Genomic DNA, 15554 nt, shown 5'->3' on the forward strand with positions numbered 1-15554 from the left:
CCAAAAAGTTTTTTTGTTTTTAAATGTACACTTACACTAATATTAAACAAGATATGAGTGGCGGCACTGGGCAAGTGGGCACAGTATACGCTGTGAGCCTGACACAAAAAAGCAGACTGATGTTTCACAGTCCAAAAAGTTTTTTTGTTTTTAAATGTACACTTACACTACTATTAAACAAGATATGAGTGGTGGCACTGGGCAAGTGGGCACAGTATACGCTGTGAGCCTGACACAAAAAAGCAGACTGATGTTTCACAGTCCAAAAAGTTTTTATTTTTTTAAATGTACACTTACACTACTATTAAACAAGATATGAGTGGTGGCACTGGGAAAGAGGGCCCAGTATAAGCTGTGAGCCTGACACAAAAAAGCAGACTGATGTTTCACAGTCCAAAAATTTTTTTTTGTTTTTAAATGTACACTTACACTACTATTAAACAAGATATGAGTGGTGGCACTGGCAAGTGGGCACTTGCCCACACAAAAAAGCAGACTGATGTTTCACAGTCCAAAAAGTTTTTTTTTTTAAATTTACACTACTGTTACACCAGATATGAGTGGTGGCACTGGGCAAGTGGGCACAGTATACGCTGTGAGCCTGACACAAAAAAGCAAACTGACGTTTCACAGTCCAAAAAGTTTTTATTTTTTTAAATGTACACTTACACTACTATTAAACAAGATGTGAGTGGTGGCACTGGGCAAGTGGGCACAGTATACGCTGTGAGCCTGACACAAAAAAGCAGACTGATGTTTCACAGTCCAAAAAGTTTTTATTTTTTTAAATGTACACTGACACTACTATTAAACAAGATATGAGTGGTGGCACTGGGCAAGTGGGCCCAGTATAAGCTGTGAGCCTGACACAAAAAAGCAGACTGATGTTTCACAGTCCAAAATTTTTTTTTTGTTTTTAAATGTACACTTACACTACTATTAAACAAGATATGAGTGATGGCACTGGGCAAGTGGGCACAGTATACGCTGTGAGCCTGACACAAAAAAGCAGACTGATGTTTCACAGTCCAAAAAGTTGTTTTTTTTTTTTTAAATGTACACTTACACTACTATTAAACAAGATATGAGTGGTGGCACTGGGCAAGTGGGCACAGTATACGCTGTGAGCCTGACACACAAAAAACAGACTGATGTTTCACAGTCCAAAAAGTTTTTATTTTTTTAAATGTACACTTACACTACTATTAAACAAGATGTGAGTGGTGGCACTGGGCAAGTGGGCACAGTATACGCTGTGAGCCTGACACAAAAAAGCAGACTGATGTTTCACAGTCCAAAAAGTTTTTATTTTTTTAAATGTACACTTACACTACTATTAAACAAGATATGAGTGGTGACACTGGGCAAGAGGGCCCAGTATAAGCTGTGAGCCTGACACAAAAAAGCAGACTGATGTTTCACAGTCCAAAAATTTTTTTTTGTTTTTAAATGTACACTTACACTACTATTAAACAAGATATGAGTGGTGGCACTGGGCAAGTGGGCACTTGCCCACACAAAAAAGCAGACTGATGTTTCACAGTCCAAAAAGTTTTTTTTTTTAAATTTACACTACTGATACACCAGATATGAGTGGTGGCACTGGGCAAGTGGGCACAGTATACGCTGTGAGCCTTACACAAAAAAGCAAACTGACGTTTCACAGTCCAAAAAGTTTTATTTTTTTTTAAATTTACACTTACACTACTATTAAACAAGATATGAGTGGTGGCACTGGGCAAGTGGGCACAGTATACACTGTGAACCTGACACAAAAAAGCAGACTAATGTTTCACAGTCCAAAAAGTTTTTTTTGTTTTTAAATGTACACTTACACTACTATTAAACAAGATATGAGTGGTGGCACTGGGCAAGTGGGCACAGTATACGCTGTGAGCCTGACACAAAAAAGCAGACTGATGTTTCACAGTCCAAAAAGTTTTTATTTTTTTTAAATGTACACTTACACTACTATTAAACAAGATATGAGTGGCGGCACTGGGCAAGTGGGCACAGTATACGCCGTGAGCCTGACACAAAAAAAGCAGACTGATGTTTCACAGTCCAAAAAGTTTTTTTGTTTTTAAATGTACACTTACACTAATATTAAACAAGATATGAGTGGCGGCACTGGGCAAGTGGGCACAGTATACGCTGTGAGCCTGACACAAAAAAGCAGACTGATGTTTCACAATCCAAAAAGTTTTTATTTTTTTAAATGTACACTTACACTACTATTAAACAAGATATGAGTGGTGCCACTGGGCAAGTGGGCACAGTATACGCTGTGAGCCTGACACAAAAAAGCAGACTGATGTTTCACAGTGCAAAAAGTTTTTTTTGTTTTAAATATACACTTACACTACTATTAAACAAGATGTGAGTGGTGCCACTGGGCAATTGGGCACAGGATACGCTTTGAGCCTGACACAAAAAAGCAAATTGATGTTTCACAGTCCAAAAAGTTATTTTTTTTTTTTATTTACACTAACACTACTATTAAACAAGATATGAGTGGTGGCACTGGGCAAGTGGGCACAGTATACGCCGTGAGCCTGACACAAAAAAGCAGACTAATGTTTCACAGTCCAAAAAGTTTTTTTTGTTTTTAAATGTACACTTACACTACTATTAAACAAGATATGAGTGGTGGCACTGGGCAAGTGGGCACAGTATACGCTGTGAGCCTGACACAAAAAAGCAGACTGATGTTTCACAGTCCAAAAAGTTTTTATTTTTTTAAATGTACACTTACACTACTATTAAACAAGATATGAGTGGCAGCACTGGGCAAGTGGGCACAGTATACGCCGTGAGCCTGACACAAAAAAAGCAGACTGATGTTTCACAGTCCAAAAAGTTTTTTTGTTTTTAAATGTACACTTACACTAATATTAAACAAGATATGAGTGGCGGCACTGGGCAAGTGGGCACAGTATACGCTGTGAGCCTGACACAAAAAAGCAGACTGATGTTTCACAGTCCAAAAAGTTTTTTTGTTTTTAAATGTACACTTACACTACTATTAAACAAGATATGAGTGGTGACACTGGGCAAGTGGGCACAGTATACGCTGTGAGCCTGACACAAAAAAGCCGACTGATGTTTCACAGTCCAAAAAGTTTTTATTTTTTTAAATGTACACTTACACTACTATTAAACAAGATATGAGTGGTGGCACTGGGCAAGTGGGCACAGTATACACTGTGAGCCTGACACAAAAAAAGCAGACTGATGTTTCACAGTCCAAAAAGTTTTTAATTTTTTAAATGTACACTTGCACTACTATTAAACAAGATATGAGCGGTGGCACTGGGCAAGTGGGCCCAGAATAAGCTGTAAACCTGAAACAAAAAAGCAGACTGATGTTTCACAGTCCAAAAAGTTTTTTTTTTGTTTTTAAATGTACACTTACACTACTATTAAACAAGATATGAGTGGTGGCACTGGGCAAGTGGGCACAGTATACGCTGTGAGCCTGACACAAAAAAACAGACTGATGTTTCACAGTCCAAAAAGTTTTTATTTTTTTAAATGTACACTTACACTACTATTAAACAAGATGTGAGTGGTGGCACTGGGCAAGTGGGCACAGTATACGCTGTGAGCCTGACACAAAAAAGCAGACTGATGTTTCACAGTCCAAAAAGTTTTTATTTTTTTAAATGTACACTTACACTACTATTAAACAAGATATGAGTGGTGGCACTGGGCAAGTGGGCCCAGTATAAGCTGTGAGCCTGACACAAAAAAGCAGACTGATGTTTCACAGTCCAAACATTTTTTTTTGTTTTTAAATGTACACTTACACTACTATTAAACAAGATATGAGTGGTGGCACTGGGCAAGTGGGCACAGTATACGCTGTGAGCCTGACACAAAAAAGCAGACTGATGTTTCACAGTCCAAAAAGTTTTTTTTTGTTTTTAAATGTACACTTACACTACTATTAAACAAGATATGAGTGGTGGCACTTTGCAAGTGGGCACAGTATACGCTGTGAGCCTGACACAAAAAAACAGACTGATGTTTCACAGTCCAAAAAGTTTTTATTTTTTTAAATGTACACTTACACTACTATTAAACAAGATGTGAGTGGTGGCACTGGGCAAGTGGGCACAGTATACGCTGTGAGCCTGACACAAAAAAGCAGACTGATGTTTCACAGTCCAAAAAGTTTTTATTTTTTTAAATGTACACTTACACTACTATTAAACAAGATATGAGTGGTGGCACTGGGCAAGTGGGCCCAGTATAAGCTGTGAGCCTGACACAAAAAAGCAGACTGATGTTTCACAGTCCAAAAATTTTTTTTTGTTTTTAAATGTACACTTACACTACTATTAAACAAGATATGAGTGGTGGCACTGGGCAAGTGGGCACTTGCCCACACAAAAAAGCAGACTGATGTTTCACAGTCCAAAAAGTTGTTGTTTTTTAAATTTACACTACTGTTACACCAGATATGAGTGGTGGCACTGGGCAAGTGGGCACAGTATACGCTGTGAGCCTGACACAAAAAAGCAAACTGACGTTTCACAGTCCAAAAAGTTGTTTTTTTTAAATGTACACTTACACTACTATTAAACAAGATATGAGTGGTGGCACTGGGCAAGTGGGCACAGTATACACTGTGAGCCTGACACAAAAAAGCAGACTGATGTTTCACAGTCCAAAAAGTTTTTTTGTTTTTAAATGTACACTTACACTACTATTAAACAAGATATGAGTGGTGGCACTGGGCAAGTGGGCACAGTATACGCTGTGAGCCTGACACAAAAAAGCAGACTGATGTTTCACAGTCCAAAAAGTTTTATTTTTTTAAATGTACACTTACACTACTATTAAACAAGATATGAGTGGTGCCACTGGGCAAGTGGGCACAGTATACGCTGTGAGCCTGACACAAAAAAGCAGACTGATGTTTCACAGTCCAAAAAGTTTTTATTTTTTAAATTTACACTACTGTTACACCAGATATGAGTGGTGGCACTGTGCAAGTGGGCACAGTATACGCTGTGAGCCTGACACAAAAAATCAGACTGATGTTTCACAGTCCAAAAAGTTTTTATTTTTTTAAATGTACACTTACACTACTATTAAACAAGATATGAGTGGTGGCACTGGACAAGTGGGCACAGTATACGCTGTGAGCCTGACACAAAAAAAGCAGACTGATGTTTCACAGTCCAAAAAGTTTTTTTTTTTTAAATGTACACTTACACTACTATTAAACAAGATATGAGTGGTGCCACTGGGCAAGTGGGGACAGTATACGCTGTGAGCCTGACACAAAAAAGCAGACTGATGTTTCACAGTCCAAATTTTTTTTTTTTAAATTTACACTACTGTTACACCAGATATGAGTGGTGGCACTGGGCAAGTGGGCACAGTATACGCTGTGAGCCTGGCACATACGCTGGCAGGCAACTGCAATTAGATTACACAAGCAGACTGATGTTTCACAGTCAAAAAAGTTATTTTTTAAAAAATGTACACTACTGTTACACCAGATATGAGTGGTGGCACTGGGCAAGTGGGCACAGTATACGCTGTGAGCCTGGCACACATGCTGGCAGGCAGGCAACTGCAATTAGATTACACTACCAGACTGATGTTTCACAGTCGAAAAAGTTTTTTTTTTTAAATTTACACTACTGTTACACCAGATATGAGTGGTGGCACTGGGCAAGTGGGCTGGCACACACGCTGGCAGGCAGGCAACTGCAATTAGATTACACTAGCAGACTGATGTTTCACAGTCAAATTTTTTTTTTTTTAAATTTACACTACTGTTACACCAGATATGAGTGCTGGCACTGGGCAAGTGGGCCTGGCACACACGCTTGCAGGCAGGCAACTGCAATTAGATTACACAAGCAGACTGATGTTTCACAGTCAAAAAAGTTTTTTTTTTTAAATTTACACTACTGTTACACCAGATATGAGTGGTGGCACTGGGCGAGTGGGCCTGGCACACACGCTGGCAGGCAGGCAGGCAGGCAACTGCAATTAGATTACACTAGCACACTGATGTTTCACAGTCAAAAAAGTTTCTTTTTCTAAATTTACACTACTGTTAAACCAGATATGAGTGGTGGCACTGGGCAAGTGGGCCTGGCACACACGCTGGCAGGCAGGCAACTGCAATTAGATTACACAAGCAGACTGATGTTTTACAGTCAAAAAAGTTTTTTTTTTTAAATTTACACTACTGTTACACCAGATATGAGTGATGGCACTGGGCAAGTGGGCACAGTATACGCTGTGAGCCTGGCACACATGCTGGCAGGCAGGCAACTGCAATTAGATTACACAAGCAGACTGATGTTTCACAGTCAAAAAAGTTTTTTTTTTTAAATTTACACTACTGTTACACCAGATATGAATGGTGGCACTGGGCAAGTGGGCCTGGCACACACGCTGGCAGGCAGGCAACTGCAATTAGATTACACTAGCAGCCTGATGTTTCACAGTCAAAAAAGTTTTTTTTTTTAAATTTACACTACTGTTACACCAGATATGATTGGTGGCACTGGGCAAGTGGGCCTGGCACACATGCTGGCAGGCAGGCAACTGCAATTAGATTACACAAGCAGACTGATGTTTCACAGTCAAAAAAGTTTTTTTTTTTTTAAAATGTACACTACTGTTACACCAGATATGAGTGGTGGCACTGGGCAAGTGGGCCTGGCACACACGCTGGCAGGCAGGCAACTGCAATTAGATTACACTAGCAGACTGATGTTTCACAGTCAAAAAAGTTTTTTTTTTTTTTAAATTTACATTACTGTTACACCAGATATGAGTGGTGGCACTGGGCAATTGGCTTGGCAGGCAGGCAACTGCAATTAGATTACACAGGAAAAAAAACAGACTGATGTTCTAGCCCTAAAAAGGGCTTTTTGGGGTGCTGTCCTTACAGCAGAGATCAGATGAGTCCTTCAGGACTGTAGTGGACACTGAATACACTAGCCTAGCTATCAATTTCCCAATTAAATCACCAGCAGCTACACTGTCCCTCCTCTCACTAACAATGCAGCTTCCGAATGAATCTAAAATGGCTGCTGTCCAGGAGCTGGGAGGGTCTGGGAGGGAGGGTCTGCTGCTGATTGGCTGGAATGTGTCTGCAGACTGTGAGATACAGGGTCAAAGTTTACTCAATGATGACGAATAGGGGGCGGATCCAACATCGCATATGTTCGCCCGCCGTTGCAAACACGAACAAGCTATGTTCGCCGGGAACTATTCGCCGGTGAACTATTCGCGACATCACTACTGGTCAATAACCATGTTTACTAATCAGCTGTGCATTTTACCTGTGCTCTAGTTCAGATATCCTATAAATCTGTCCTGTTAGGGAGGCATGAGGACAGGTTTAAAAACCAGTGTCCTATATGTCTAGAGTATAAGTTATGCAGTTATGAATAAGCAAACATATTAGCGTTCTTTTAAATTAGATTCCTATTCAGTATGAGTTTTTTTTTACCAGGGATGAGCACCAGAAGATTTGATGCCATCAGAAAGTGGAGCACATTGAATAGAGAAGTTGGACCTTTGCTGAATTATTATAAAGAACAAGTTGTTTTTTTTAATAATATTTACGGCTAGATTTGGAGTTTTGTCGGTAACGACCTGAAAATCTAACACCGGCTTTTTTCTGGCCGCACCATAAAAATAACTCTGGTATTGAGAGTCCACATAAAGGCTGCGTTAGGCTCCAAAAAAGGAGCGTAGAGCATTTTTAACGCAGCTTCAACTCTCGATACCAGAGTTGCTTGCGCAAGCGGCCAGCCTCAAAAACGTGCTCGTGCATGATTCCCCCATAGGAAACAATGGGGATGTTTGAGCTGAAAAAAAACCTACAACCTGCAAAAAAGCCGCGTTCAGCTCGTAACGCAGCCCCATTGTTTGCTATGGGGAAACACTTCCTACGTCTGCACCTAACACCCTAACATGTACCCCGAGTCTAAACACCCCTAGCCTTACACTTATTAACCCCTAATCTGCTGCCCCCGCTATCGCTGACACCTGCATTTTATTTTTAACCCCTAATCTGCCGCTCCGTAAACCGCCGCTACTTACATTATCCTTATGTACCCCTAATCTGCTGCCCCTAACAACGCCGACCCCTATATTATATTTATTAACCCCTAATCTGCCCCCCACAACGTCGCCTCCACCTGCCTACACTTATTAACCCCTAATCTGCCGAGCGGACCGCACCGCTACTATAATAAAGTTATTAACCCCTAATCCGCCTCACTAACCCTATAATAAATAGTATTAACCCCTAATCTGCCCTCCCTAACATCGCCGACACCTAACTTCAATTATTAACCCCTAATCTGCCGACCGGAGCTCACCGCTATTCTAATAAATGGATTAACCCCTAAAGCTAAGTCTAACCCTAACACTAACACCCCCCTAAATTAAATATAATTTGCATCTAACGAAATTAATTTTCTCTTATTAAATAAATTATTCCTATTTAAAGATAAATACTTACCTGTAAAATAAATCCTAATATAGCTACAATATAAATTATAATTATATTATAGCTATTTTAGGATTAATATTTATTTTACAGGCAACTTTGTAATTATTTTAACCATGTACAATAGCTATTAAATAGTTAAGAACTATTTAATAGTTACCTAGTTAAAATAATTACAAAATTACCTGTAAAATAAATCCTAACCTAAGTTACAATTAAACCTAACACTATACTATCATTAAATTAATTAAATAAAATACCTACAATTAACTACAATGAAATAAACTAACTAAAGTACAAAAAATAAAAAAGAACTAAGTTACAAAAAATAAAAAAATATTTACAAACATAAGAAAAATATTACAACAATTTTAAACTAATTACACCTACTCTAAGCCCCCTAATAAAATAACAAAGACCCCCAAAATAAAAAATGCCCTACCCTATTCTAAATTACTAAAGTTCAAAGCTCTTTTACCTTACCAGCCCTGAACAGGGCCCTTTGCGGGGCATGCCCCAAGAAGTTCAGCTCTTTTGCCTGTAAAAAAAACATACAATACCCCCCCCAACATTACAACCCACCACCCACATACCCCTAATCTAACCCAAACCCCCCTTAAATAAACCTAACACTAAGCCCCTGAAGATCATCCTACCTTGTCTTCACCTCACCAGGTATCACCGATCTGTCCTGGCTCCAAAATCTTCATCCAACCCAAGCGGGGGCTGGCGATCCATCATCCGGTGGCTGAAGAGGTCCAGAAGAGGCTCCAAAGTCTTCATCCTATCCGGGAAGAAGAGTAGATCCGGACCGGCAACCATCATCTTCCAAGCGGCATCTTCTATCTTCATCCGATGAGGACCGGCTCCATCCTGAAGACCTCCGACGCGGACCCATCTTCATCCGGCGAGTCCAACTGAAGAATGAAGGTTCCTTTAAGGGACGTCATCCAAGATGGCGTCCCTCGAATTCCGATTGGCTGATAGGATTCTATCAGCCAATCGGAATTAAGGTAGGAATATTCTGATTGGCTGATGGAATCGGCCAATCAGAATCAAGTTCAATCCGATTGGCTGATCCAATCAGCCAATCAGATTGAGCTTGCATTCTATTGGCTGATAGGAACAGCCAATAGAATGCGAGCTCAATCTGATTGGCTGATTGGATCAGCCAATCGGATTGAACTTGATTCTGATTGGCTGATTCCATCAGCCAATCAGAATATTCCTACCTTAATTCCGATTGGCTGATAGAATCCTATCAGCCAATCGGAATTCGAGGGACGCCATCTTGGATGACGTCCCTTAAAGGAACCTTCATTCTTCAGTTGGACGTCGCCGGATGAAGATGGGTCCGCGTCGGAGGTCTTCAGGATGGAGCCGGTCCTCATCGGATGAAGATAGAAGATGCCGCTTGGAAGATGATGGTTGCCGGTCCGGATCTACTCTTCTTCCCGGATAGGATGAAGACTTTGGAGCCTCTTCTGGACCTCTTCAGCCACCGGATGATGGATCGCCAGCCCCCGCTTGGGTTGGATGAAGATTTTGGAGCCAGGACGGATCGGTGATACCTGGTGAGGTGAAGAAAAGGTAGGATGATCTTCAGGGGCTTAGTGTTAGGTTTATTTAAGGGGGGTTTGGGTTAGATTAGGGGTATGTGGGTGGTGGGTTGTAATGTTGGGGGGGGGTATTGTATGTTTTTTTTACAGGCAAAAGAGCTGAACTTCTTGGGGCATGCCCCGCAAAGGGCCCTGTTCAGGGCTGGTAAGGTAAAAGAGCTTTGAACTTTAGTAATTTTAGAATAGGGTAGGGCATTTTTTATTTTGGGGGTCTTTGTTATTTTATTAGGGGGCTTAGAGTAGGTGTAATTAGTTTAAAATTGTTGTAATATTTTTCTTATGTTTGTAAATATTTTTTTATTTTTTGTAACTTAGTTCTTTTTTATTTTTTGTACTTTAGTTAGTTTATTTCATTGTAGTTATTTGTAGGAATTGTATTTAATTTATTTATTGATAGTATAGTGTTAGGTTTAATTGTAACTTAGGTTAGGATTTATTTTACAGGTAATTTTGTAATTATTTTAACTAGGTAACTATTAAATAGTTCTTAACTATTTAATAGCTATTGTACATGGTTAAAATAATTACAAAGTTGCCTGTAAAATAAATATTAATCCTAAAATAGCTATAATATAATTATAATTTATATTGTAGCTATATTAGGGTTTATTTTACAGGTAAGTATTTAGCTTTAAATAGGAATAATTTATTTAATAATAATTAATTTCGTTAGATGTAAATTATATTTAACTTAGGGGGGTGTTAGTGTTAGGGTTAGACTTAGCTTTAGGGGTTAATACATTTATTAGAATAGCGGTGAGCTCCAGTCGGCAGATTAGGGGTTAATAATTGAAGTTAGGTGTCGGCGATGTTAGGGAGGGCAGATTAGGGGTTAATACTATTTATTATAGGGTTAGTGAGGCGGATTAGGGGTTAATAACTTTATTATAGTAGCGGTGCGGTCCGCTCGGCAGATTAGGGGTTAATAAGTGTAGGCAGGTGGAGGCGATGTTGTGGGGGGCAGATTAGGGGTTAATAAATATAATATAGGGGTCGGCGGTGTTAGGGGCAGCAGATTAGGGGTACATAAGGATAACGTAGGTGGCGGTCGCCAGATTAGGGGTTAAAAAAATTTAATAGAGTGTCGGCGATGTGGGGGGACCTCGGTTTAGGGGTACATAGGTAGTTTATGGGTGTTAGTGTACTTTAGAGTACAGTAGTTAAGAGCTTTATAAACCGGCGTTAGCCCAGAAAGCTCTTAACTACTGACTTTTTTCTGCGGCTGGAATTTTGTCGTTAGATTTCTAACGCTCACTTCAGACACGACTCTAAATACCGGAGTTAGAAAGATCCCATTGAAATGATAGGATACGCAATTGACGTAAGGGGATCTGCGGTATGGAAAAGTCGCGGCTGAAAAGTGAGCGTTAGACCCTATTTTGAGTGACTCCAAATACCGGAGGTAGCCTAAAACCAGCGTTAGGAGCCTCTAACGCTGGTTTTCACGGCTAACGCCAAACTCCAAATCTAGGCCTTAGTAAATAAAGCATATATAAATATATATTAAAATAAGTTGTATTTTACTTACCCCTATCCCCCTTTCTCATCCACTATTCCCATTTCTTAATCATATTCCCCTTTCTCCTCCATCGCCTTTCACCCTCCTCCTCCATTCCCTCTTTTCTCCATCCTTTCCTTTCACCCATTTTTCTCTTGCTCTAATTTCTTGCTTTCCCTCCTTACTCACTTCCCCCTCCTCTTAAGCCCCATTTCTCCCTCTTCTCAATCTCCTTCCCCTTGTCTCAGACTCATTTCCATTCACAACTTTCTTCTGCTTCTTTCTCACTTCCTCCTTCCTCTTTCTCTCTGTTACCCTTCTCTTATCTTCTTCTTGCTCTCTCTCCCATTTATCTCCTCTGTATCTTTCCATCCTTTCTCCCTCTTTCTCTCTGTTACTCTTCTCTCTTCTTCTTTCTCTCTTTCTCCCCTTCATCCCCTCTGTATCCTTCCATTCTTTCTCCCTCTTTGTCTCTGTTATCCTTCTCTCTTCTTCTTTCTCTCTTTCTCCCCTTCATCCCCTCTGTATCCTTCCATCCTTTCTCCCTCTTTGTCTCTGTTACCCATCCCTCTTCTTCCTTCTCTCTTTCTCCCCTTCATCCCCTCTGTATCCTTCCATCCTTTCTCCCTCTTTGTCTCTGTTATCCTTCCCTCTTCTTCTTTCTCTCTCCCCTTCATCCCCTCTGTATCCTTCCATCCTTTCTCCCTCTTTCTCTCTGTTACCCTTCTCTCTTCTTCGTTCTCTCTCTCTCCCCTTCATCCCCTCTGTATCCTTCCATCCTTTCTCCCTCTTTCTCTCTGTTACCCTTCCCTCTTCTATCTAACTTTCTCCCCTTCATCCCCTCTGTATCCTTCCATCCTTTCTCCCTCTTTCTCTCTGTTACCCTTCCCTCTTCTTTTATCTAACTTTCTCCCCTTCATCCCTTCTGTATCCTTCCATCCTTTCTCCCTCTTTGTCTCTGTTATCCTTCCCTCTTCTTATTTCTCTCTCTCTCCCCTTCATCTCCTCTATATCTTTCCATCCTTTCTACCTCTTTTTCTCTGTTACCCTTCTCTCTTCTCTCTATTTCTCTATCTCCTTCATCCCCTCTGTATCCTTCCATCCTCTCTCCCTCTTTCTCTCTGTTACCCTTCCCTCTTCTTCTATCTAACTTTCTCCCCTTCATCCCTTCTGTATCCTTCCATCCTTTCTCCCTCTTTTTCTCTGTTACCCTTCTCTCTTCTCTCTATCTCTCTCTCTCCTTCATCCCCTTTGTATCCTTCCATCCTTTCTCCCTCTTTGTCTCTGTTATCCTCTCTTCTTCTTTCACTCTTTCTCCCATCCATCCCCTCTATATCCTTCCATCTTTTCTCCCTCTTTGTTTCTGTTATCCTTCTCTCTTTTTCTTTCTCTCTCTCTCCCCTTCACCCCCTCTATATGTTTCCATCGTTTCTACCTCTTTTTCTCTGTTACCTTTCTCTCTTCTCTCTATCTCTCTCCTTCATCCCCGCTGTATCCTTCCAACCTTTCTCCCCTTGCTTTCCCTTGTTTTACTCATCCCTCCTTCTCTCTTCCTCATTTCCATCTCTTCATTCACCTCCTCCTCTTTTGTGCCCCCCTTTACTTCCCCCTTCTAATTTGCTCATTTTCCATATCCTTCTCCCCTTCTCTCTTGCTGTTCTCCCTACTCCCCCTTCTCTCTCACATTAATTTCCCCTTCTGTCTTTTCCCTCCTCCTACCCCATCTTTGTGACTGTCTCCCTTCCCTTTTCTATTTCGTTTGCCCTTTTCATTTCTTCCTCTCTCCATTTTCTCCTTCTACCCTCACTCCCTTCTGAACACCCTCTCAATACTTCTACATGTGCCACTTCCATCTATGTCTTCCTTTTCAATTTTATAAAATTTATATTTCTGTTTAAACTATATACAATTACATAATTTCAACCAATGCAATCATATATGCAAATTAGCATGCATATGCATGAGAGGCCGAATTGTAATGGCTTTTGTAAGTGAAAGTGTATTACAATTATATTGCTAAACAAATTTGAAGCTGACTTTTTATGCCCTTTTAAGTTTAATAAAGACATTTATGCCCCTTTAAGAGTAAATTAAAGCAAAACAATTGGCAAATTGTGTCCCTAGATGAGATTAGGTAGGTTACAACAGGGTGATGGGATATTACAAAAACACAGAAGCTGGACATTCCTCTTATAGACACTGTTGTTTACTAGTCTCAGGATAACTTGTCTCACACCAGTTTAACCTTGCACTTGGATAGACTGACTGAATGGTATGCAGGGATTTTCTCTTCTGTTGGAATTAATTTCAGTCATTAGGAATTAGTATTTCATCAATGACTATTGGAGCCTATTCCTCTCAACAGAAACAGACACATGTATTACAAAGGCATAAGTTAAGATTTCAGTATTATTGCTGGCTTGTTATTGCAGGCTATTGTGCATAGAAAGGAAATTAACCAAAAACTCCACTACTAGAGTGGAACTTTTGTGATCCATGGGCTTAACACTCAAGCATTATATGACTTGAATTTGTCTGCCTGCTCTGAGGCCGCAGACAGAAATCTGCTAGCGGCCGCAAATCTGCAGGGGGCGGGATTGCACCAGCAGTTCACAAGATCTGCTGGTGCAATGATAAATGCCGTCAGCATATGCTGTTGGCATTTATCGATGTGCAGTGGACATGATACGCTACTTCGCATCATGTCCCTTTATTACCAATTCCCCAGTTTTGCATAACCAACACTGTTATATTTATATACTTTTACCTCTGTGATTGCCTTGTATCTAAGTCTCTGCAGCCTTCCCCCTTATCTCCTTTCTTATGACAGACTTGCATTTTAGCCAGTCAGCGCTGACTCATAAATAACTCTATGGGAGTGAGCACAATGTTATCTATATGACACACATGAACTAGCACTGTCGAGCTGGGAAAAACTGTCAAAAGGCACTTCAAAGGCTTAGAAATTAGGAACATAGCAAATTTGATGATAAAAGTAAATTGGAAAGTTGTTTAAAATTGCATGCCCTATCTGAATCATGAAAGTTTAATTTTGACTTCACTGTCCCTTTAATGCTAATGTAATCTGCACCAATTTTTTTCAGATTTTAGCAGAACTCGTACCTGTCTATGGCTTTTAGTCCTTGGCATTGCAAATAAATTTGAAAGAAGCTAGTTCCAAATGTTTACCATACCGGGCTGTACAAGTACTTAGTTTTGCTGCCAAGCACTTGCATTTTTTAAATGTACAATTGTGTAATTTAATATCTGAGTTAAGTCCATCCAATTTACTAAAGCGTCTAGTGATCTCTAAAAATCTTTTGTTTCCTTTGTAACCTGTTACTTAAGACAGAAAAGTTTATGGTAACACAAAACCCTTTATTAACTTAACCATCAAAAGTTAATTTATGCATTTGGTAAATGATTAGTTAATACATTATTGTAATATTACTAGCAGTGATACAATGTTTGTACATAATAAATAAAAAAATAAGAATATTTGGAAGTTTAATAAATGATGTATAGGTAAAGATAGTAAATATTATTAAATACAAAGGTTTATAAAAATGAAACTTTTTTATAGAAAATGTAACACCATTTTCACTTTTCATGGATTACTCAATATACCATACTAAAATAATGAATATGCAGAGTGTCTGAAAAGCATATCGTGCCAGTGCTAATGTATTTTCTACCTGGAAATCTTCCAATGTAAAACCTGAGCTAACGAGAATCTGAGCTGTCAATAATTAACAGAAAAGCTTTTTATGCCTCATGAATGAATGGATTCTATGTGCGTTGCATTAGAACAGTCTGTTACACATTGCAACAGCCGCTTTAAAAATTCAGGTTTCGAAGAACAAGATATTTATTTCTAGTGACATGTATTTGATATGACAGACTTATGTGATCACTTGATATAGTGAAGTGTGGTTGTCTT

This window comes from Bombina bombina, chromosome 6 (genome assembly GCF_027579735.1).
Source record: "Bombina bombina isolate aBomBom1 chromosome 6, aBomBom1.pri, whole genome shotgun sequence".
Lineage (NCBI taxonomy): Eukaryota > Metazoa > Chordata > Amphibia > Anura > Bombinatoridae > Bombina > Bombina bombina.